Raw genomic sequence first — 24,213 nt, 5'->3', positions numbered from 1 at the left:
TCTGTTAGGCTTTAATTTTTTCTTCTTGGTTATTGTGCAGTAAGTACAGTAATTTGAATGAACAGAGGAGAAGAGATTGAAGGCTTTCATAGTGAAGTACAGAGTGCATCAAATTACGTAGCTTTGTGGAGCAGTGCTGAATTAATATTTCCTTTTGTGATTTTGAGATTATTTCACTGAGATAAGGATATGAAGAGGGTGCATTTTTAAGGATGTTCCTAGCTATACAGAAGAAAAGACTTGAATTTTGCACCAGAAAAGTGCATCGTTGGCTTTTTTCCTGTGCTGTTAATGGGCCCTGTTTTGCCCTTCCATGTTACATTTAGCAGAAAAGGACATTTATTGTCATCATTGTAATAAACATTCATATAATTGCACACATATATTAAATACAATCACCATATCACCCAGCGCTTGTGAATCATTTACGTCACCAATGGGGCTAAACAAAGCAGTATTTTAGTAGAAAACAGAAAACTTTATTTTATTGAAGGGGAAAAAGGATGGACTTTAATGTGACATTTACACTTTTAGTCACTACACATTTGGCTTTTGGCTATATTTCCACTTCATTACATGCTGAGGCACATTTCTAGTTTGCAAAGGCATCTCCAAGTGCAGATAGTCAGTGTATTGTGATGAATTCCAATTAAGCCAAAGTAGTGGTTTTGTATAAACTACCAAGCTCTATACAACCATGAGCAAGAATCTTGGCTACACACATCTGTATAAAATGCAGCAGGCTTTGGGCCTGCCAAACTAATAAACAATAACAACTGTAAACTGCTGTCTAAAAAAATACCAAAAGGAAACTAACAAATGAAAGAATTACTAAACATTTTGAAATCGGGCTCATCTGTGAAAGATGAGAGTTGGCTTCTAGTTGGCTGGTCATCTATTTTATAGGTGAACTTACTGAACATTAATTAATTTAGTACTGGAAACTAGTATATGTCAGATGACAACAGAAGAAGATTCTAGGGAAATATATGTTAATGCCACTATACAACAGAAAACTTTGGAACAAACTTATTAAAGTTTTGCACAGAGACAATATTATTTATTCATTTTATGGGGGCCATATTATTACTGATTAAATAATAAATTGTGGCTATATATATATATATAATTATATATATATATATATATATGTATACATATATATATATATATATATATATATATATATATATATATATATATATATATATATGAAGTTTGCTTATTTGTTGGTGAATATCTTCAACACCCCTGCACCAATTGGGATGAAACCAACGCGAGATTGTCCGGTTGGATACTGGCCAGTTTTAGAGGGGTTAGGTTCCCGGTCGGACTTCCTGCTGGTGTACACTGGGCAGAACTCTGACCCACGGAGCCTGTTCTGAGCCTTCCACTGGACTGATTTGGTTGAAAACTTTACAGACTGGTAACATTGGTTCCCAGAAGACATACTAGGGGTTTGAGGTACCAGTGAGACCTCCTGTTAGTGTATGCTGGCCAGAACTTTGACCCTGGGAGCCTGTCCTGGGCCTTACATGGGATGAATTTGTTTTGTTTGTTTGTCCGGATATGCATTCGGACACCCTTGCACCGATTAGAATGAAACCAACAAAGGTGGTACAGTTGGATTCTAGCATTTTTTTGGGAGATTTCCATAACAATTGCAGAAATAGTTTTTGCTAACTTTCCCATACTCTATACTTCACAATGATTTCTGTGATTGTGAGATGTATGACTTTTTAAAAAAAAAAAAAAATTCCATACAAGTGGAAATTTACATTTGTCTTTAGTAGATTAAACAAATTGCCATGTAAATCACAACAAAATAGGAGATTTAATAAAAACCTTTTAAAGATCTCGCCACTTGATTAAAAAAAGAGGAATCAATTTGATTAAATGGTTTGATGAATATAGTACCATTAGACCAAAAATGCACCACTGTTAGACTGGTTTTATACAATTTAGTCTGACAGTGTCAATAAATTATTTATTTTCCATTTTTTCTTTACCTATGCTATAAAGTGCATCCATGCAAAGACACTAAGCAAAATATTCTTGAAATATAGAGTGTATGTATAACAAGGTAACAAGGTAATAGCCATTAGAACAAGTATAAGTGCAAATCATAACAAGATAATTATATTTATATAATTAGATTATTGCAAACATATCTGCAATCTTTGCGAGAAATTCAAAATAATTAGTATGTAAAGTGAACATTCCATAAATAATCTCATCACTAGTAATGAAACTTGCTTTCATGCTGAGCCTTATCCACTGAGCCTATGAGCTGATATATTTCTGCTTTTCTTTTCTTATAATATACTGTGTCTCTGGCTTAAATATATATTTAACTTTAAAAAAGCAAAGTAAATATCCAATAGTTTTGTAATATTTGGAGATGCAATAATTATTTAAATTATCAGCTTTCAAATGTATCCATTGTTTACTTTACTGGATCCTTCCTAAACTTTTGTTGCAATTTATGACATAACACTAATGAGGCCTATGAATTCTAAAGAATAAGGCATGTATAATTATTAGATTCTTATATGTGAAATTAAAGTAAAGTAAGACAATGGAATACTAAGTTTAAGCAAAACAAATGAATCAATTTTTACTTAATTTTTAGCTTGCCTAATACTTAGAGAAATATTGACTTATATAGTCAATATTAAAACAATTATGTATGTATTATAACTTGAAAAAAAGGGGTTATGAGCAAATTCTGGGTACCGGAATATTATCTGAAAAGGGCTTACCTACATGACAAATGGGACATAAAGCATATTCAACCTAAGCCTTAAAATTTAGATCTGGGAGGAGTGTACTTATGAGTTTACTTTATGATAAATAGGGATTATAGCTTCCATACATATTATGCAGATTGTAGCTGATGTACAGGTCTACGCTAATGTAGCCAATCAATTTAGCTACAAGTGTATATATTTAAAATTCATAGAAACTCACTTCAACTAGAAATAGTGAAAAGAAGAACACACATTAAACATTTTTCTTCTTTCAACACAACATAATGTACAAATTTGCAACCCATGCACCATTTTCTCAGAATTTTATTTTTCAAATTGCTTGATGCCTAAAATTAGCACATCAGAGATAATGACAAGTTTTATGATTTAACCATACATTGGTCATTTGGCAAAAAATGTGATTATTGTAGGAGACAGTACATACTCTTTGCAATCTTGGCTCCTCTCTCCTATGTTAAATGCAGTCACAGAGCAAAAATTAGCATACAATTTGCCTCATACATTCACCAGAATGGTCAAATAACCCCCTCTAACTAAAATATGTAATCTATTTCTTTCTACTGGTATTATTCTATCACTATTCAAGCATGCAGTGATTACTCCCATTTTAAAAAAAACTAAATTCTGACCCTAACTCTCTCGTAAATTACCGCCGCATGTCTCAGCACCCATGCCCCTCCAAGCTTCTCAAGAGAATTGCCTACACTCGCCTCACACACTTTCCTACAGCAAACAACCTATTGGATCCTCTTCAGTCAGGCTTTCACTCTTAACACTCCACAGAGACTGCGCTGACCAAGGTTGTCAATGATTTGATCACAGCAAAAATTAATAACCATTATTCTCTTCTAATTCTCCTGGATCTCTCTGCTGCATTTGACACTGTTGACCACTCTCTCCTCAATTAAAATGCTACAATCCCTAGGTCTTGAAGGCACTGTCCTATCCTGGTTCTCATCCTACCTATCTAATCGCTCTTTCAGGGTTTATTTCTCTGAATCCACCTCTGCTCCACTTCCTTTATCAGTTGGAGAACCACAAGGCTCAGTCCTAGGTCCTCTGCTATTCTCTATCTACACCACTTCTCTTGGAAAACTTCCTTTGGATTTCAGTATCATCTCTGTGCGGATGATACACAATCTATCTATCCTCTCCTGATCTTCAACCATCTGTATTGTCTCGCGTTACTGACTGTCTTCTGCCGTTTCATCTTGGATGTCTTCTCGTCAACTTAAACTCAATCTTTCAAAAACTGAATTAATAATATTACCACCCAAAAACAGAAGCTTCTTGCCTAACATTTCTATTTCTGTCGATAACATGACCATAAATCCTACCCTGAAAGCTTGTTGCCTAGGTGTAATCCTTGACTCACAACTGTCGTGTATTCCCCACATCAACTCTATATCTAAATCATGTTACATAAACCTAAAGAACATTTCCAGAATACGCACATATCTGACACAAGACACCGCAAAAACATTAATTCATGCACTCATCATCTCCCGCATCGACAATTGCAATTCCCTCCTTACTGGTCTTCCCAAAATCAGACTTGAACCCCTACAATCTATTTTGCACGCAGCGGTTAGATTGATTTTCCTTGCAAACCGTTATTCCTCTGCTGAGTCACTCTGTCAGTCTCTACATTGGCTGCCTGTATTTCAAAGAATCCAATATAAAATTCTTCTACTAACATATAAGGCTGTGAACAAAATTGTACCGACATACATTTCCTCACTTGTCTCAAAATATCTCCCAACTCGACACCTCCGTTCTGCACAAGATCTACGTCTCTCTTTCACTCTCATCACATCCTCCCATTCTCGATTACAGGACTTTTTCCGGGCTGCACCCACTTTGTGGAATTACCTTCTTCGCACAGTAAGACTTTCCTCTAGTCTTCAATAGAGATGAGCGCACTCGGATTTTGTGAATCCGAGCCCACCCGAACCTTTCCGATCCGAGTCGGATCCGAGACAGATCCGGGTATTGGCACCAAATGAAAACCTGAAACCGAGGCTCTGAGTCATAATCCCGCTGTCGGATCTCGCAATACTCGGATCCTATAAATTCCCCGCTAGTCGCCGCCATCTTCACTCGGGCATTGATCAGGGTAGAGGGAGGGTGTGTTAGGTGGTCCTCTGTCCTGGTAGATCTCGTGCTGTGCTGTTTAGTTCTGTGCTGTGCTGTTTAGTTCTGTGCTGTGCTGTGTTCTGCAGTATCAGTCCAGTGGTGCTGTGTGCTGTGCTCTGTCAATTTTGAGTTCAGTGGTGCTGCTGGGTCCTGTGCTGTGTCCTGTTCAGTCCAGTGGTGCTGTGTCCTGTGCTCTGTGCTTCTAAGGGCATAGTTATTTACCCATTATTCCTAAGTGTTTTAAAAAATAAAAAAAAGTTATAAAAAAAAATACAAAAAAATAATTTTAAAAAAAATTTATTACAACAAAATTTGCACAACCAATCCTGCAGTATAAGACCATTGGTACTGCAATATTACCAAGTTCACACATTCAGCAGTAAAAGTCCAGTGGTACTGCAATATTACAAAGTTCACTCATTCTGCAGTATAAGTCCATTGGTACTGCAATATTACCAAGTTCACACATTCTGCAGTATATCAGTCCAGTCCAGTGGTGTTGTGTCCTGTGCTCTGTCCTGCTGAGTTCAGTGGTGCTGCTGGGTCCTGTGCTGTGTCCTGTTCAGTCCAGTGGTGCTGTGTCCTGTGCTCTGTGCTTCTAAGGGCATAGTTATTTACCCATTATTCCCAAGTTTTTAAAAAATAAAAAAAAAGTTATAAAAACACACTAAAAAAATAAATAAAAAAAAATAATAATTATAACTAAATTTGCAAAACCAATCAAGCAGTATAAGTCCATTGGTACTGTCTGCAATATTACCAAGTTCACATTCTGCAGTATCTTGTGCTAAATATAATGGAGACCAAAAATTTGGAGGATAAAGTAGGGAAAGATCCAGACCCACTTCCTCCTAATGCTGAAGCTGCTGCCACTAGTCATGACATAGACGATGAAATGCCATCAACGTCGTCTTCCAAGCCCGATGCCCAATCTCGTAGTACCGGGCATGTAAAATCCAAAAAGCCCAAGTTAAGAAAAAGTAGCAAAAAGAGAAACTTAAAATCATCTGAGGAGAAACGTAAAGTTGCCAATATGCCATTTACGACACGGAGTGGCAAGGAACGGCTTAGGCCCTGGCCCGTGTTCATGACTAGTGGTCCAGCTTCACCCAAGAATCTAAGCCCTCCTCCTCCCCCCCCTACAAAAAATTTAAGAGAGTTATGCTGTCAGCAACAACAACAAAACAGCAAAGAACTCTGCCTTCTAAACAGATGACATCACAAATCCCCAAGGCGAGTCCAAGGGTGTTGTTGGCTGTGAACCCTGACCTTCCCATCACTGTGCTGGAAGAGGTGACTCCATCCAGCATTTGCAGCACGCCCTCTGCATATGCTGGAAGGATCACCCACAGTCCAGTTACAGATTTGGTTAATGAAGGTGTGAATGTTGTACACCGGGAGGAGGATATTGATGTAGCTGGCGTTGAGGAGGATGTTGATGATTATGATGCAGACAGATACCAAATTGCCTTTCTCAATTTCTATTTATATTCTAGATTATATAACGGCTGAATAGTTTTCTATTTTACTCCTAGTGGAGAGGGGATCTGATGCAGACAGATACCAAACTGCCTTTGTCCATTTCTTTGTATATTTGAATTTCTAGTTCTACAGTCTATGCAGGCTGCTTTTTTATATTCAACTACAATTGTAGGGCGGGGGGGGCATAGATAGCCACCAAAGTAACGTGGTCCATTTAATTTCACTTTCTAGCTCCACAGTCTGTGCAGCCTGCTTTTTTTATCTTCAAAGTATTTACAATCATGCAATCTAAATTAACTAGAGGTAGTGACGTGGTAGAACTCCAAAAGGCAGTTTGGAAGCCCCTGTACAAACTGGCTCTATTTTACCTGAGTTGTCCCCCCTCCAGTGTGTACTCGGAAAGAGTTTTTAGTGCAGCGGGGAACCTGGTCAGTGAGCGGAGAAGGAGGTTGCTTCCTCACAACGTTGAAAAAATGATGTTTATAAAAATGAATAATCAATTCCTCAATGAAGTACAGCACTGCACTCCAGATAGTACAGAGGGACCTGTGGTTGTGGAGTCCAGCGGGGACGAATTGTTAATGTGTGAGGAGGAGGAAGTACACACTGTAGGGGGAGAGGAATCAGAGGTTGAGGATGAGGACGACATCTTTCCTCAGTAGAGCCTGTTTCGTTTGTACAGGGAGAGATGAATTGTTTTTTTGGTGTGCGGGCCCAAATAAACCAATCATTTCAGCCACAGTTGTTTGGTAGGCCCTGTCGCTGAAATGATTGGTTTGTTAAAGTGTGCATGTCCTATTTCAACAACATAAGGGTGGGTGGGAGGGCCCAAGGACAATTCCATCTTGCAACTTTTTTTTTGGCATTATGTGACCATTAAACAGTCGTATGCCATGTTCAAAAAGTAAAAGAAAATGCCAACAAATTCAATAAATTAAATCAAAAGATAAATGCCCTGTCATTATTTAAAACAAGAGGTTTTGACGTGCTAGAATTAGTGTAGTGTTAAGATGTTATAAACACTACACTTGGAACTTGGAGGAGGAATTGTGGCCCCGATATCAAATTGGGTACCGGGGCCACCCCACTACGCAGTCCAGATACTTGTTTGGTGGAATTCTGACCAGTTGAGGGTGTATTTATTTTATTGTGGCCCCGGTATCAAATTGGGTACCGGGGCCACCCCACTACGCAGTCCAGATACTTGTTTGGTGGAATTCTGACCAGTTGAGGGTTTTATTATTATATTGTGGGGACCACTCTATACCACACTACCACTCTATACCACTCTATTTAATACTTTAATTCTATTTAATACTTTAATTCTATTACTAATTCCCATAAAGAGGAACTGCCGCTTCTATTTAATACTTTAATTCTATTAGTAGTTACCATAAAGAGGAACAAATTAAACAAATTTTACCAAAAGTATAATATGACTTAGAAACACTACACTTCAAAGATGGTGCCTTAAAATGAAAAAGTCAGTCTTCATTGCACGACTATGTGCAACAGGGAAAGTTTTTTGGTTTACAAAGTCAACCAATAACACTTCGACCCTGTCTGTCTTTAACATACTTGATGGGATCTCAAGGATGAATGCTCTGTACCATGGTTGGAGGAGGTATTGTGGCCCCAGTACCAAATTGGGTACCGGGGCCACTCCACTATGCAGTCCAGATAGAGGTGTATCAGATATTAAACAACGTTGACTGTTGCTGCAAAATTTTTAAATAATATTGTGGGGAACACTACACTACGCAGTCCATAAACTTTTTGGGTGAAATCCAGACCCGTGGAGGGTTTTTTAATAATATTGTGGCCCCGGTAAAAAATTGTGTACTGGGGCCACCCCACTACGCAGTCCACAACCTTTTTTTTTGGAATTCAGACCTGTGGAGGGTTTTTTAATTATATTGTAGGGACCACTCCTCTACGCAGTCCAGATAAATTTATTGGTGTGATTCATACAAGTTCAGGGTTTTTAATTTATATTGTGGTGACCACTCCTCTACGCAGTCCAGATATATTTATTGGTGCGAATCATACAAGTTCAGGGTTTTTAAATTATATTGTGGTGACCCACTCCTCTACGGAGTCCAGGTACATTTTTTGGTGCGATTCATACCAGTTGATGGTTTTCTTATTATATATATTGTGGTGACCACTCCTCTACGCAGTCAAGGTACATTATTCGGTGAGATTCATACCAGTTGATGGTTTTCTTATTATATATATTGTGGTGACCACTCCTCTACGCAGTCCAGGTACATTATTCGGTGCGATTCATACCAGTTGATGGTTTTCTTATTATATATATTGTGGTGACCACTCCTCTACGCAGTCCAGATACATTTATTGGTGCGATTCATACAAGTTCAGGGTTTTTAATTTATATTGGGGTGACCCACTCCTCTACGCAGTCCAGGTACATTTTTTGGTGCGATTCAGACCAGTTCAGGGTTTTTAATTTATATTGTGGTGACCACTCCTCTACGCAGTCCAGATACATTTATTGGTGCGAATCATACAAGTTCAGTGTTTTTAATTTATATTGTGGTGACCACTCCTCTACGCAGTCCAGATACATTTATTGGTGCGAATCATACAAGTTCAGGGTTTTTAAATTATATTGTGGTGACCACTCCTCTACGCAGTCCAGGTACATTTTTTGGTGCGATTAAGACCAGTTGATGGTTTTCTTATTATATTGTGGGGACCACTCCACTACGCAGTCCAGAAAGATACCTCGTTGCAACATTTTGGACTAATAACTATATTGTGAGGTGTTCAGAATACACTGTTAATTAGTGGAAATGCTTGTTATTGAATGTTATTTAGGTCAATAATAGCGTAGGAGTGAAAATAAGCCCAAAAACTTGATTTTTGAACTTTTTATGCTTTTTTAAAAAAAAATCCGAATCCAAAACCTTAAATCCGAACCACAACCTTTCGGCAGGTGTTTTGCAAAACAAATCCGAACCCAAAACATCACGGAAATCCGAATCCAAAACACGTAACACCAAAAGTCGCCGGTGCACATCCCTAGTCTTCAAACCTTCAAGCGTTTACTGAAAACCCACCTCTTCATTATGATATTCCTCAACCACTATCCTAATCTCCCTAGAATACCCTATTACCATTCTCTACACAGCTAACACAAGACAACAACCCTCCGACCAACATTGCCACACACACAGCCCACTCAATACTATTGCCTTTGCATGCTAGCTTGTCCATTGTGGAATATGATGTAGCACATGCCCTTCTGTTTCAAACTCCCATTGTCCTATGGATTGTAAGCTTGCGAGCAGGGTTCTCTTACCTCTCTGTCTGTATGTATTACTCAGTATTGTCTTATTAATGTTTGTTCCCAATTGTAAAGTGCTACGGAATTTGCTGGTGCGATATAAATAAATGTTAATGATGATGATGAGGATGAAAGAACAAACCTTTGGTTTGCTTAGAGGTAGATTTTGTTGTCTTGACTGCTCTAGAGGAACAGTTATGTGTGCAATGTAAGATTTATGCCATACAATTGTTTTCTATGTAACTTCACAACATCAAAGGCTGAGGAAGCCTTTGATATTGATCCTGACTCTGGACCTATGAAAAAAAGGATAGAGGATGAGGATTCTTGTTATACAGCAATGTGGCATTGCTACGCCTATTAGTATGCCTGTCATAGACATACTGCTGTGTTTTGAGTAGGATGTATAGAATGTTCAGATATGTGCAACTCAACAAATAAATGTATGTCCACAACTTTTGTGACATAATTTAAATGTATATATTCAGGGGAGCAAACTGTGTCAAATTCTAAATGTGAACCATTGTGAATATTTGCCAACTTATTTGACTGATTTTTCCCCAAGATCATATCATTGCTACCAGGAGCCATATATAATTCTATTATGGGGTGACTTTGGCCACCAGACCAGCCCTCTGGAACTTTAAAATGCAGACGTGGCATAGATATGTAATTCCCAAAAATCATGGCTGTCCACTTCTACTCATAACCTCTAACTTGAAATCCTTCAACATTACCAAAATGGATATTATTTCAGCCTTTTTTCAGATGACACAAAGATCTGCAACAGGGTACACAACCCAAAAGGGGTAAAACAAATGATGGATGATCTAGGTAGACTAGAGGAATGGTCAAGAGAGTGGAAACTACAGTTTAATGCCAAAAAAGGCAAAATCATGCAAATCAAAAACCCAAAGGCTAAAGACAGTATGAATGGCACTATAATGGAAACTACTGAGCATTAAAGGGATCTAGGAGTCCCTATTTCAGGTGTCTTAAAGACAGGTAAGCAATGTAACAAAGCAATGAGAAAGGCAAGTCAGATGCCTGGTTGCATTGGCAAGGCAATTAGTAGCAGAAAAAAAGAAGTAATATTGCCACTGTATAGGTCATTGGTACGGCTGTGTTCAATTCTGGAGGTTATGTCTCCAGAAGGATATAAATACATTAGAGATTGTACAAAGAAGGGCAACTAAAATGGTGCAAGTCCTATAGCACAAAACCTACCCGAAAAAATAAGTGCAATAGCCTCCCATCAGAGGTGGTTGAGGTGAATACAGTAGAACAATTTAAACATACTTGGGATAGACTTAATGATATCCTTGGAAAGAATAAAGGATAAAATAAGGTTTGAGGTTACGATAGAAATTTGGCAGATTTGATTGACCTAGGGGTTCTTATCTGCCATCAAATTCTATGTTTCTATGTTTTTACCCTTCATTATGCTATTCCCGTCATCATACTCTCTTCCTGCTATTTCCAGTCTTCTTTTGATGCTTTGGATCACCTGAACTGCACTATTTGCATACCTTAAGAAGTCACAAACTATGTATTAAAGTCTGGTTGATCTTGTTTTGATCCATACAAGGTGGGATATGCAGTCTGGTTTGCACTACCACAAAAGGTGGCTGAATATTTTGTGGCCCCCTGGAAAATTGTAGCACAGATCTCTCCATTATTTTTTCACTGTCAGTTGCCTCGTTATATGTGCTAACCCTTTCCAAACTTCCATGTGAAAATTTGAGTGCACTTGACGTAAGGGAAGGAAACAGTGTTGGATTCTAGAGCCATCAGAGGCACTCTGTATACAAATTAAATAGAAAGGCTGTGATTGAGAGTAGCTGGCCTCCAAAATTCAGGTTGCTAATCTGATCACCACATTTCATGCCACTTATCCTGAAAAATGTGATATACTTGAATGCTACATTTTGAGTAAGGCAGTACTCTCATACTGCTCATGCCTGTTACTACTAATTGGTTTCAATGGTGTCTCCATCCGAGACCCATAGTAGTGTGAGTTGCCAGGTATTAAAACTATAATCCCCAGGCATACACCTGACAGTCCAGTCTTTGCCTCAAAATGGTGTTGGATTAAGCAAGAATGAAGAAATCTGACTATAGCCCGGTCTGTAGAAAAGTATTGGGGGCACCTAGCCATGTACTTAGAACACTGTTTCAAAATGTTGAGGACTAAGCATGGGTCTCGTGAGAAAAAATATGGAGGTCGGAGTGAGGTGTCAGCTAGGAGATCCTTAATCAAAACCCTTGAGCTTCTAACCAGAAGGTCAGAGAAGCCAACATCAGGAGACACCTGGAATAGTCAGATGCAGGCCAGTGTTCAAAGTCAGGAATTGAAATCAGAGTCAGAGAGCAGATAATGCAGTGTAGCTAAAATGAATGCATAAGGAATCAGGAACATAAGCAAGCTGCTGAGATACTAGAATACAGACAAAATAATCTGGTAAGGTATTAGTAGTATTGTAACTAATCAAGATTAACTGTGCATGCTTGGAGAAAAGCGATAACCGACAAAGATTATTGACTAGAGATTCTTGAAAAATGTTTACTGGTTCAAATTTTGGTTAAATTTCACTGGTTCGAATGTTTCAATCTTGTTTGTAGTGCACATTAGCCATTCACAGTCTCCATGTTCCATTTGCTTTTTACATTCAATGTTTGCATTTGAGGTTTGCCGTTCATATATACCATTTTGTTCTGCATGGATCATGGTTGAACCTTTTCCAATTTCTTAATTTTTTTTAATGGTTCTAAAATTCAAGAAATTCCAGTAATCCCAGAATTTTAGAAAAAAATCATAATACTGTATTGAGAATCAAAATGCGGCAGGTTCAAATATTTCCAAACTAGCACAGCAAAGCGCTAAAAGAGTAAAACAGTGCTACAATTGATCTTGATTTTGTTTAGCAGATGATATACTACTTGTTATTTATTTTGCTTATTGGCTAGTGGCTAACACACATGATGATCTTTGAGAGAATTACTTTAGCCTTGTTCTGTGATATTCTGTGAAAATATCCATAAATGTTCTGTGGCGCAAGCTGACCTACTTTGCACATCAGTGGTGTTCTATTAATAAAGGCACCCCCCTAGTGCTTTAGTAACAGCAGCCACTGAAAATCAGTAAAATTATAAGGTCCTCAGCGACACAAACTCATAAGTGAGAAAAACAGAAGTATATGTTTAAAAATGTAGTCAATATATTTACTGGCATTGTTAGCATAGAGAACTCACACTTGTCAATGATTAACCTATAAGCAAAATTAACAACATCGACAGCTAGAAGTGTACAAATGCCCAAATTTGAATAGCTAATGCAAGGTCCTGATTCTGAAAATAATAATACATGTTATAAACATTTAAATAAAAATTTCAATGTTGAATTACAATGGATAAGGTAGTTTGCTCTTCTTTCACCTGCAGGGGCAGGCTGACAAATTTCAGCCCCGGGGCGTGAACAGATGGCCGCGTCATCAATGACGCGGCTGCATCACATGACACGCGATACGGCAGTGTCATCAATGACGTGGCCGCATCGAGTGTCCTGTGATGCGACCGCCTGTGCTCCGCTGGTAATATTCAGTTTAAGTGGACGGCACCGCTTGCATCAACAGGGGGGCGGCCGGCCCAAACAGCGGTTAGACTGAGCAGACTTGAGGGCAGATGCCCCCCTGCCCCCCGGCCCAGTCCGCCCCTGTTCCCCAGACATATAGTACTTTTGATGTGCAAAGCATTTTGTCATTGGTACACAGAATATGCTATCAGTTTAATTAATCTTACACAGGGCAGAACATGTTACATAAATGTCGTTACACAAGTAAAACATGGAATGGTATTGTCAATATGTTTGTGAGGCTTCATGTAACCTTCAAGTCCATAACTAACTAAACAAGGTTGCCTAGGCCCGAGCAGTTTGCCAAGTTCAGGTAAGACACATATATTTTGGTACTGATCTTCACCAAAGCCTCATTTCTTACATCTTTGCAATTACTGCTTGATTCTAAATTTGGATTTGTAGGTAAATTGACAATTTTCAAAATCACTGCAGTTTAAAATTTCCTTTAGGTATACTTATTTACTTTTCATATTCTTAAAGTATTATTTTTTATTCTACTTTCACTGTGATGTTTTTAATTGTATATGCGATTAATTATTAAACATTTACTCAGATGAAATTCCGCTATAGCTGCACAGATTTTTATATTCTAAGAAAAGTATAATATACAGATCTCGGCAAGGACGTCCCTTTCCTTACACTGTTTGATGTTCAGTTTTAGGTTTGGCATTCCTAAGTCTGAATGAGAAACTAAATAGTAAATTCACCTAACAAAACAATATATATAAGCTGTTTGGGGAACACGACCGCTTGAGAGTTGATCATTTTTTCAAATAAGCAAAACCCTATTAGTATCATCAGAATTGTTATGACTCTCTGAAAGTCCACTAGTGACAACCAGGATCGGGAAAGTAGGACAAGAATTTAAATAAAGATGCAAAATAATCTTCCAAGGTTAATTTCAACTGGATAATGAATCTTGGAGGAGCAGAAAAAATAACTCAGGCATTTGTACAGGTCTTTGGTAGACCATCGGCTACTTCAACTGGAAAAGAGCAGCTGAATAGACCATGAAATAATAGCAGTGTAAGACTAACTTGTGCATGTGTGTATCTAATTTCCCTTTGGACAACACTTTCCCAAAGATGTAACAAGCATTGAATGCCAGATCATATACAGTAACATTACACATTAATCCGCCAACTCATACTGTTGGTTCCTATCTTACTCTGGAGTTGTGTTCTTTTTGTGCTGGTTGTGATGTCTGTTGGAGAAGAACAATGTTATTTCTAGAGAAAAGGTCAGGTTCACTACACAGAGACCAGCTTCTGCACCAAGTGTGATGCTCAAAAGGCTAGTGGCTCACAATCTTCAAAAGGTGTAGCAGGAGAGGTGCTGACTCCACTATTCAGACCTGAAACATACTCTAATAAGCAAAAGGTGTCAATACAGTACCTCTGTCATGAGGCAATATCTCGCCCAGGTTTCACCCTGTGCAGATGTGATGACTTCCTGTTTTTTATTTCAGATGAGGGAAGTGACACTCGCGTGTCAGAACCAAAATGTTTTTTTACTAATGAGCAGCAGTTTTCCATGTGTTTTGGCAAACGTCTGTCTAATAGATTTTCTATACCTCCCATGCATAAAAATCAGGATGGCACTTATAAACATTGACATCTTACAACAGCAATTAGTGTGACTGAGCTTTTTACAGTGGGTTTCACATTTCACCTTTGTGGAGTGGAATGGAGATATGTCAGTCTCTGCTGAAAAAATGAAGGGGTATTTCAGGCAAAATAAATCTAATAAGGGAAATTCTGTGCAGAATGATGAAGTCCAAATTCCACTTAAGAAATGTACAAAAATCTATGCCCATATAGAGAATAAGGAAAATATTGCAGGTAATAGGTTTGATATGTTTGCTCATCTCTAGAGAGAATTTAGGGTAAGACAAACAGATCTAAGAAGGAATAGTTAATGGCACAGAATATGTTATATTAAAGCAGATGACGCTGTGTAATTCATTGATGCGGAGACAGAGGTTGGAATTTCTGTAAGCAACTTGGATTTAAAAGAAATATTAGCGGTGCATTAAAAAATTAGTGCACAGTAACACATAATTAACCGCATTGCAAATCTAATTTTGTGATATTTCATTAAATACTGGTATATATGAAAACTTGTTGAAATTTATAAAACTCGATACAAATAACTAAATATCTTATGTGAGTTAACATAGAAGTTAAGTTATTAGTCAAAGTTGAATGGATAATAATTAACTGAATTTAATTGGTAATTGATTTCTAAAGGTTACCGTTGGTAACAGTTATTTAAAATATTCTATATGGAGAATTTATAGATTCAGTCTAAGGAAGCAGTCAGTTATCTTTCTCAAATACACAAATAATTAAGTCCATAAGGGAGCTGTCATATGGCAAACCAGCCTATTTTTATTAGCTGGGAAATATACAGTTCTCAATTCAATAATAACTATCTTGAGCAAAGAAAATGTATACAGTACATTGAGGATTTCTGCTTTTTTTAGGTAAGCATTTGTTTGCTATTATTCAAAGTTCCTCTAGTGTAAATATAAAAAGTCTAACTTACCTGTATTGAATTCTTGAAAAAATGACTTACATTAGTAATGAACTTAGAAGCAACATCACTGAGTATATAATCTGAATCTATACACAGTACAACATACCATATAATATATTAAAATTTGGTGGAAAACGTTTTCACGAATATATATTTTTGAAGGATGTTGCATCATTTAAACCTCAAAAGTGTATATTTTACTGCTCCTAAATAATGTTACTGATTTTGTTTTTTAGACAGAAGGAAAGGTTACAGGCTGGGTCACAAAAAATCTACTTTTTCCTGTAAATTCTACCCCCTTTTTGGGGCATTTCCTAATTTTGTGCCACTTTGTAGACTTATCTTTTTAACAACAATAAAAGCAGCTACCTTTATCCAATCAATAGGTAAATTAAAATTTTAAACTGTCAAAATAAAAGTGCCCTTGCCTAGGGTCAAAGCATTTTTTTTTTTAAAGTACGTTTTATTAATAATAACATCTTATCTATAACAAAGTTACAAAATTCTCAAAAGGTACATTAACAAGTACTTGTACATATAAAGATAAACACAATGTACAGCTTTTTCTCATCATGCTTTTACAGTGTAAATTTGACTACGTGTTGATCTTGTACCGTGAAGATGTTATTTTTTATTTTTGAACAAAACAGAGAGAAAAATAATAGAAAGAAAAGAAGAGAAGGGGGATAAGTAAAGATGATGGGCAAGAAAAAGGGGGGAGGGATAATAAGAGGGGTTAGGGGGAAGGAATTCAAACCTTTAACAAGAAGGAGTAGTCAAATCCATTAATTTCAATAAGTGATTGATCTCTACTAGAATTGAAGCAGGGTTTGATTATGGTGTGAAGCCCATGGAGACCAGACTTTATGGAAAGACACGTAGGAGCCCCTCAGCACACTGGTGATATGCTCCATTTGGTAAGTATGCCAAAACCGACCACAGACCATTTGAAGAGAAGGGTGTGTGGGATTTTTCCGGGAAGCAGCTGTCTGACAAGTGGCCACACTGATTATGTGCCGGAGGAGCTTATGTGCATGTTTAGGGAGGTCTGGGAGAGGCAAGGGTAATAATACATGCTTAGGGGCAGAGGGTATGGGAGTGTTGAGGACCGCTGTGGCTAGTGTGAGAACCGCTGTCCAGTACGAGCGTATTCTGGGGCAGTCCCACCAAATATGCATAAAGGTGCCAACTTGTCCACAATTTCTCCAACATGTGGGGTTTGTTTGTGGATATATAACATGAAGCCTAGCAGGTACATAGTACCATCTATGGAGCAACTTATGGGCATTTTCTTTGATACGGACATTTATGGAACAACGCGCTGTCAACTCATAAATGTCTGACGATTCATCCGGATCTATAGAAGTTCCCAGGTCCGTCTCCCACTGTAGCATTTTTTTTATTATTATTCTTTACCTCTCATTCATCCATATGCCCACAGTTTCCAAGTGGAGGAGGGAGGTAGAACAATCTGTAGCTAATCAAACCATCAAAATATTTACATCATCATTGAATAAATGAGCATGCTGACCTAATGGGAGACTGTAACTTGTCCACTAGTGTGTGAGTAAGTGGGAAGCCTGAACATTAAATATAAGAAGGAGCAGTGTCTTCCAACAGCACAGAGTAATGATGTGAAGCAGCTGTCAAATTGATTGGGTAGATTGTCTAATACATTGCTATATGACATGAAGTTCATACATACATACATACATACATACATACATACATACATACATACATACATATATGCATCTCTGCTTACTAAAATTAAGTTAATAAACACACATATATTTCTAATATATTAAATTCAGTTTCAGCCACGCTTGAATTAGTTTTAATAAACAAAAGTAATTGTTACCTCTCCCACCTCATATAGCATGAGACTGGTAAAAACTGTGTGAATACCTGAGAATTTCATCACATTTGCATATCAAAAGCTTTGGGGGATACACCCTAAAAAAAGGTTTGATATTATGAAACAGAAGACAGAAGAGGTCTCTTTGCTCTCTGCTCCCACCCAAAGAGGACACACAATTCCAAGCTGATAGAAAATATAAGTTGAATGGAATGGAGGTTTGTGCGTATGAGAGGTTGCCAGGAAGGTCATTTATATTAGGGGTTGGCTAATATGTGAATATGGATTATAGTGTATTTGAATGGATTGAATTAAAACTGTACCTGCATGTCTTGTAATAGAGTTGCAATGTTGTTAATAGAGTTTGTTTGGTTATGTAGGATAATGTGATGTTTCGAATGATAATTGTTATTTTTTATAATGGAGATTGTGTTGCATAAATAGGAACTGTATACATTTGAGATAGCATTATAACTGAACAGTATAGCTGGATATAGTGTTAAAATGGCTAACAATGTGACATGCTTTTAATAACTCCTGCAGTGCTGTACTATTGTGGTGCTATACATTCAATTTATGGGTCACAGTGAAATGGGGATTATGTGTTTGAATGGAATATATAGAGTTGGTATTGCTTGTCTTTGGTTTATAAAATGTCTAGAATGTGAAACTGTAAGTCCTGGAGTTCCTTTTGTGGATTGTGGATTGTTCAATGGCTGAAGGTAGTTTGTAATGTGAAAATTTTGAAATAATGCAGTTTATTGATGAAGAAATTGAGTTCATGGGATGATAGTTAATATGCCAACAATGTAATTCATGTTGAAAATATGGCTGCCATTGTAAGTTAATATGATCACCATGATTGAACAAAATAGCTCCTGTGTGAGACATCTTTGCTGTAATGTTAGAAGTTTCCATGTGTTATAGGTGGAATGTGGATAATGTGTAATGGCTATTGCAAGGCATAATGTTTACGCTACACATTTTGGAAAGGGAAAATAAATAATATGAGAATAAATGTTATAAGTTTCTAAGTGAGATTATAGGGTGAGAATATATGATTTTGGTTAATGCATAATGAATGTGAGTAGTATGAAATATAAATGGAATTTGAGGTTTATATTGTTATGAAATGTATGTGGAAGAAATGTGTTCTTGATGAATGCTTAAAATGGAGCCCAGCCTCAGGGTGTCTACCCCCAGTCCACCACAGACCCCCTCCCACAGAGATACACACACACACACACACACACACACACAATATTAGAGCACATCACACACCCTTCACAATAGGCACTGATTTATACTGCACCCTCCCACCACACAATACAAGCTTATTTACACACCTTTAACAAAAAGTAAAACTGATTCAGACACACCTTTACACCACACAACAGCTGTGAAACACATACACAGTAACTTGCATATTTATAAAACAGTCACTGAATGTAATATATTGTATGAACATATATGCTATACCATCTATGATAATAGAGTAAACAAAACCTGTTGAGTTTGTATAGTATACTCTGTTTACTGTTTTATAACATATATATGAGTTTTCAATTAGAATATTAATTAAGAATACAAAACATTTTAAATGAAGCTATATTTTGTGTGCAGTCTTTCTTGAAAAAATAAACAAAAGTTTATTATATATAAATTGGTCCTGTGGATTTAGGGAAAAATAATAATTATATTTCTTAGGTGATAGTCATAAATAATGCTATTAAGTTGTCATCCATACGTTTGCCACACTATTATATAGATTATACACCCATTAGCATCCTTTTACATGTATATTGAGAAGTACAATAACAACAACTTTATGAGACTTGTTACCTAGTAAGCTGTTCTTGCAAAGGTTGGACATACTTTATAGATATAAACTTGTTGTTTTGTAAACTATTTGTGTGACTTTAATTTCTTCAGATTGTTTTTAATACATAGCTGCACATAGGTCTAGTGATATACAGAAGCCCATGACTGTTAATGTTTAAACGTGTAATAATTATATCAGTAATAAGGGAAAAGTACTTTAGAACTGAGGGATTCTAAATCATAGTGTATTAGTTTGTAGATTATTACAGTGTGGGCATATTACTGTGTACAATTCAAAAACAGATAAGCAAAGTGCAAATAAACAAAATTAGAATAAATATAAATGTTATTTGAAAGAGACAAAATTAGAAAAGGGAATAACAAAACCAGTAGAAGATGTGCTTAAACACACACACACACACACACACACACACACGCATATAATTTTGATTTGCTTAAATTAGTAATATATTTTATTTCTTTGTAAAGATAACAGTAGCAAAAACAAGTTTTTAAATATTAATGTAGCTATCACATCTTATGAAAAAATATGAGTCTAATACATCACAAATAATGGAAACTATATGATTTTGCAGGAAACTATTATTACTGTAAGCCAATGGTGTCAATCATTCAATGCTATAACTTAATAAATATATATAACTCAAAGGCTTAAAACAGTTCTTTTTAATAAGTCTGCGCCTTCGTTTATAAGAAAATCCATTTGGTTTTACCTTCAACATCAAGAGCCTGAAACCAATCAGGAGTATTACTGCTTATTAATTTTAATGTCATCTCTTTGATGAAAAATGTGACTGTCTTCTCCATTTTAATATTGTACATATAAAAAGAAATATTAAATCTTTAGAGATAAAAGTAAACTCCAACTTTCTTGAAACATATTTATCGTACTATTCTTCAGATTTACTATAGATATATCTTTTACAACAGCTCTTAAATGTCGATTCCTCTACCAAATTATTTTTAACAATAATCGTAATTATTTATTTTTTAACAAAATAATCATTGAAAAACGCCCCAGACTTAGAAATAAGGGGGTGAAGTGCAAAATATATATATCAAGGGCTCAAACATAATTACTTATAACATTTATATTGATTTTTACAAACACTCATAATTGCTAAAAAGAGAGAAACGGGCACCGAGTTCGAGTTTGCAGGTCAGAGTTAAAACAAAATATGTTAAAAAAACCTATAAAATATTGCTTTTCAAACTTAAATGTCAATACTTTATATTTTTTAAAAAATGTTTCAGTTAAAATATCGGACATTATTGTGTGTGTCCAACTTTAAAGGTCAAATTCGTCATTCGCATGGAAAATGTTAAAAATACTATACAATGTAGCCCTTAAGGTTGACCAAATTGAAAATTGTTCGAAGTGGCTCAAATATGCTTACAACTGGTTGCTTTGCTGAAATAGTTTTTCATGTGAGTTGATGTACGGTTTGTAAATCATGCAATTTATTAAATGCTAAACCACACATCAAATCGCAAATCAAAACTGCATAGTCCCAAATCACATTTACCTATTACCTACAGAGTTCCAGAAACAGCTAGTTTAGTTTACATTCCTTTTTCTGATAGATAATGCTGATTTTAGCCAATGAGCTACTTTCCAACTTGGCAAACTGAAAATTCTTAACCATAGAGCCCTGTGCTTAGTCACTGATTTACCTTTCCCTACCAATCATTATTCTTTATATGCGACTGTGGATGGGACCACCATACACTACACATGAAAAAAATGCAGCTCTCTCATCATACAGTGCTATACCTGGTAAACTTCCACAAATCTCAATATGACTGGGACTTATGCCTTAAGAAGGTGTTCCCTGATGTCTCTGAAACTTCCCCAAACCCTAACATACATTTGGATTACTGCTACCATCATATTAGATACTCATAATAAATTACAGAGGCCTGTAATTGCTTAATAGCATATTTCAGTCTCCTTTCCCAACCTCCCTGCCTTTCCCTATATCATTCCTTTTGTATTATTTACCTTCTTATGTACTGCCCTAAATGTCACCATTCATAATTTACCTATGCCTTGTACATCTACATTATTTAATTCCTTCAATACTAGTATTTTTCTAAATAAATTGCATGCAGGAAAAAAATCAGCATCATACAGATAAGTGATATATGAGGTAAGGTGATCTAGAGGCCTAAGTGGTCTAAAGGCCTAGGTGGCTGGGTGACCTAGTTGGTGCAGAAGCTTAAATAGTGCAGAGGGTCATTTTAATGTCAATTGACTGTCATTGTCAATGGCTCAAGAGATAAGACTTTAGAATATTGCAGTTCCAAACCAGGAGGTAAATGTATCAATCTGCGATTTTGAATCTCCAGTGATTTTCTCTGGCGAGTTTAAAATCGACGCTTTATTAACCAGCGATTTGATGTAAAAGCACCAGAGACGTGTTTCTTTCAAAATTGCTATGGTCAAACTCGCTACCAATCGTGGTGCCAAATTGTTTTCCACTTTAGCTATACAAATCACCAATGTGTGAAGCTACTCATTTGCAAACTTGCCCAAGTTTGCATTCAAAATCGCCAAATACAGCACGCTGCTTTCTATAGGCGAGGGTAGCAAACACATCAGTGTTACACTGCAGGGCACTGTTAATATAACAAGAGGCACAATGGGAGTTTCAACAAGCCATTTTTCATATTGTAGAGGGGCAAAAATGATTATGAATTATAGATTAAAAGTAAGGTTTTTTTTGTTTGTTTGTTTTTATTACAGTACCTTACTATTTCATCACCATTGGGGTAATGTTTATATTTTTATGATATGGCAACACCTAAAATTTCCTGATGGGAACACTATTAAAAGTATATACTCGTGGCACTACAAGTGTCAGCATGTACATGAACATTTGTAGTGTCATAAGGCTGTACTTTAAATAGTAACCCCATCTGGAGATGTTATGTGTTGTCATACTATAAAAATATGGCATGCGCTATACTGATACATTTACTCACAGGAGGGTGCTCATGAATTTAATGGGAGAATTGACTTGCCTTATGGAGATGGCACAGGTGGCCTAAAAGTACAGGTGTCCCATTAACCTGCATGTCTCCAGGACCCACAGGAATCATAGATTGACAATATCACCTCCATTATTGAGGGCCTGTAGGACATCCATCATCCAGAGCAAGATTCTATGAGTTACATAGGCTATGATGAACTTTTGGGAAGAGAATGTGGTGATGCTTGGAAAGGCCTCTGTCTGTGGTCAGGAGGCCTCTTTGATCAGCAAAAGTCACAACTTACCAAGGAGTCACTGAATGGACCAACTTGGCCATACTTGTAGTTACCTTGATAAAAACAGAAAAATTGTAAATTAATGGCTCAATAAACTCCCCGAGATACATTCACTCAGTAGTGATGAGATAGATTGGGAATGGGGATCACTGATATCCTTACAAACTCCTGCCTCTTCTTTCCATATGTATTTTTACTTGACTTGTATAATGTCAAGTCTACCTTGTATAAAAGTTTACTCAGTTCTGTTCACCTGGATAAGAAATGTGTATACACTACCAGTGTAGGACAATGACTGTATAGATCTGACCACCAAACTATAATCAGAGATCTGGGAACTGGACATCTACAAGGTTGATAACAGCTAACCAGAGAGTCAAGTTATCAATGGGTTAAAAAAAAGCAGAGAGGGGTGTGGTTTGGCAGCCATACTGGAAGGACAGGAACTTCCAGAGCTCTCCCTTGGCCTCGCAATCCGGTGGATCAATAGCAGTTTTGGCCACCTAAAAAATACACTGAGGAGCATAATCGGAGCCCAGGGGTTCACTGGAGCCCAACTGCCGCCATAGAAACTCCCCCCATCGGACTCCCGCTGCTCAGCGCGGCCAGCGGGGAATTGGCGCGATCACCGCCGTCTGGCTGGACCCTGCACGGGCTGTTACCTTCATCCTGGGGCCCTCCCCAGCCACCTGGCACCCCTCCACACTTACCAGAGCCTCCAGATCGAGGTCCCGCGAAAACCGGAAGTGCCCGTGCCTCCGCACTTCCGGTTTCGGCAGCGGCAGCGGAGACGGGCTGTCCCTATCCATCCCGGCCAGCGGAGCTAAGCAGTGAGTGGGGGCAGGCTGTGGTGGACTCGGGGAGCTTTTCCCAACCCTGGGGGACACTGTCTGCTCTCCAGAGCTCCAGGGCTCTAACTTCCGGTCGGCGGAGGGGGGAACTTCCGGTCAGCGGCTGCTGGGGGTCAAAGTACCACTAGGGTATCTGCCTCTACACCCTCTTCTCTCCTACATCACCAAGGAGTGCCTGGCAAAGACTGAGGCAATAGGAGATCCACCTCAGCCCATCTCCCCCTTGGGCTGCAGACAGAGCACAGCTCAAGCTGGCTGGTGAGGTTCCCTTGCTATGATATGCCCCCCCTTGTGACCCTGACAGGGTTGCGCAGTCCAATGGAAGCCTTTTGAAGTGTTACAGCGCATTCCCACCCGCGGGGTACCCTTTTGAAATTCTATCTACGCAAAATTTATCTACAGATCTTGAGGTCCTGAAGCTGTGCCTAGGCAATCATGCCTCCTAAAAAGCTTAAACCTACTACTACTGCTTTGGCTCCTCCGATCAAATTTCAACCGAAACCGAAATCAACAACGACCTCGC

Source organism: Mixophyes fleayi, chromosome 1 (assembly GCF_038048845.1).
Source record: "Mixophyes fleayi isolate aMixFle1 chromosome 1, aMixFle1.hap1, whole genome shotgun sequence".
Taxonomy (NCBI): Eukaryota; Metazoa; Chordata; class Amphibia; order Anura; family Limnodynastidae; genus Mixophyes; species Mixophyes fleayi.
The sequence above is the reverse complement of the archived record's forward strand: the minus strand, read 5'-3'. Positions refer to the sequence as shown.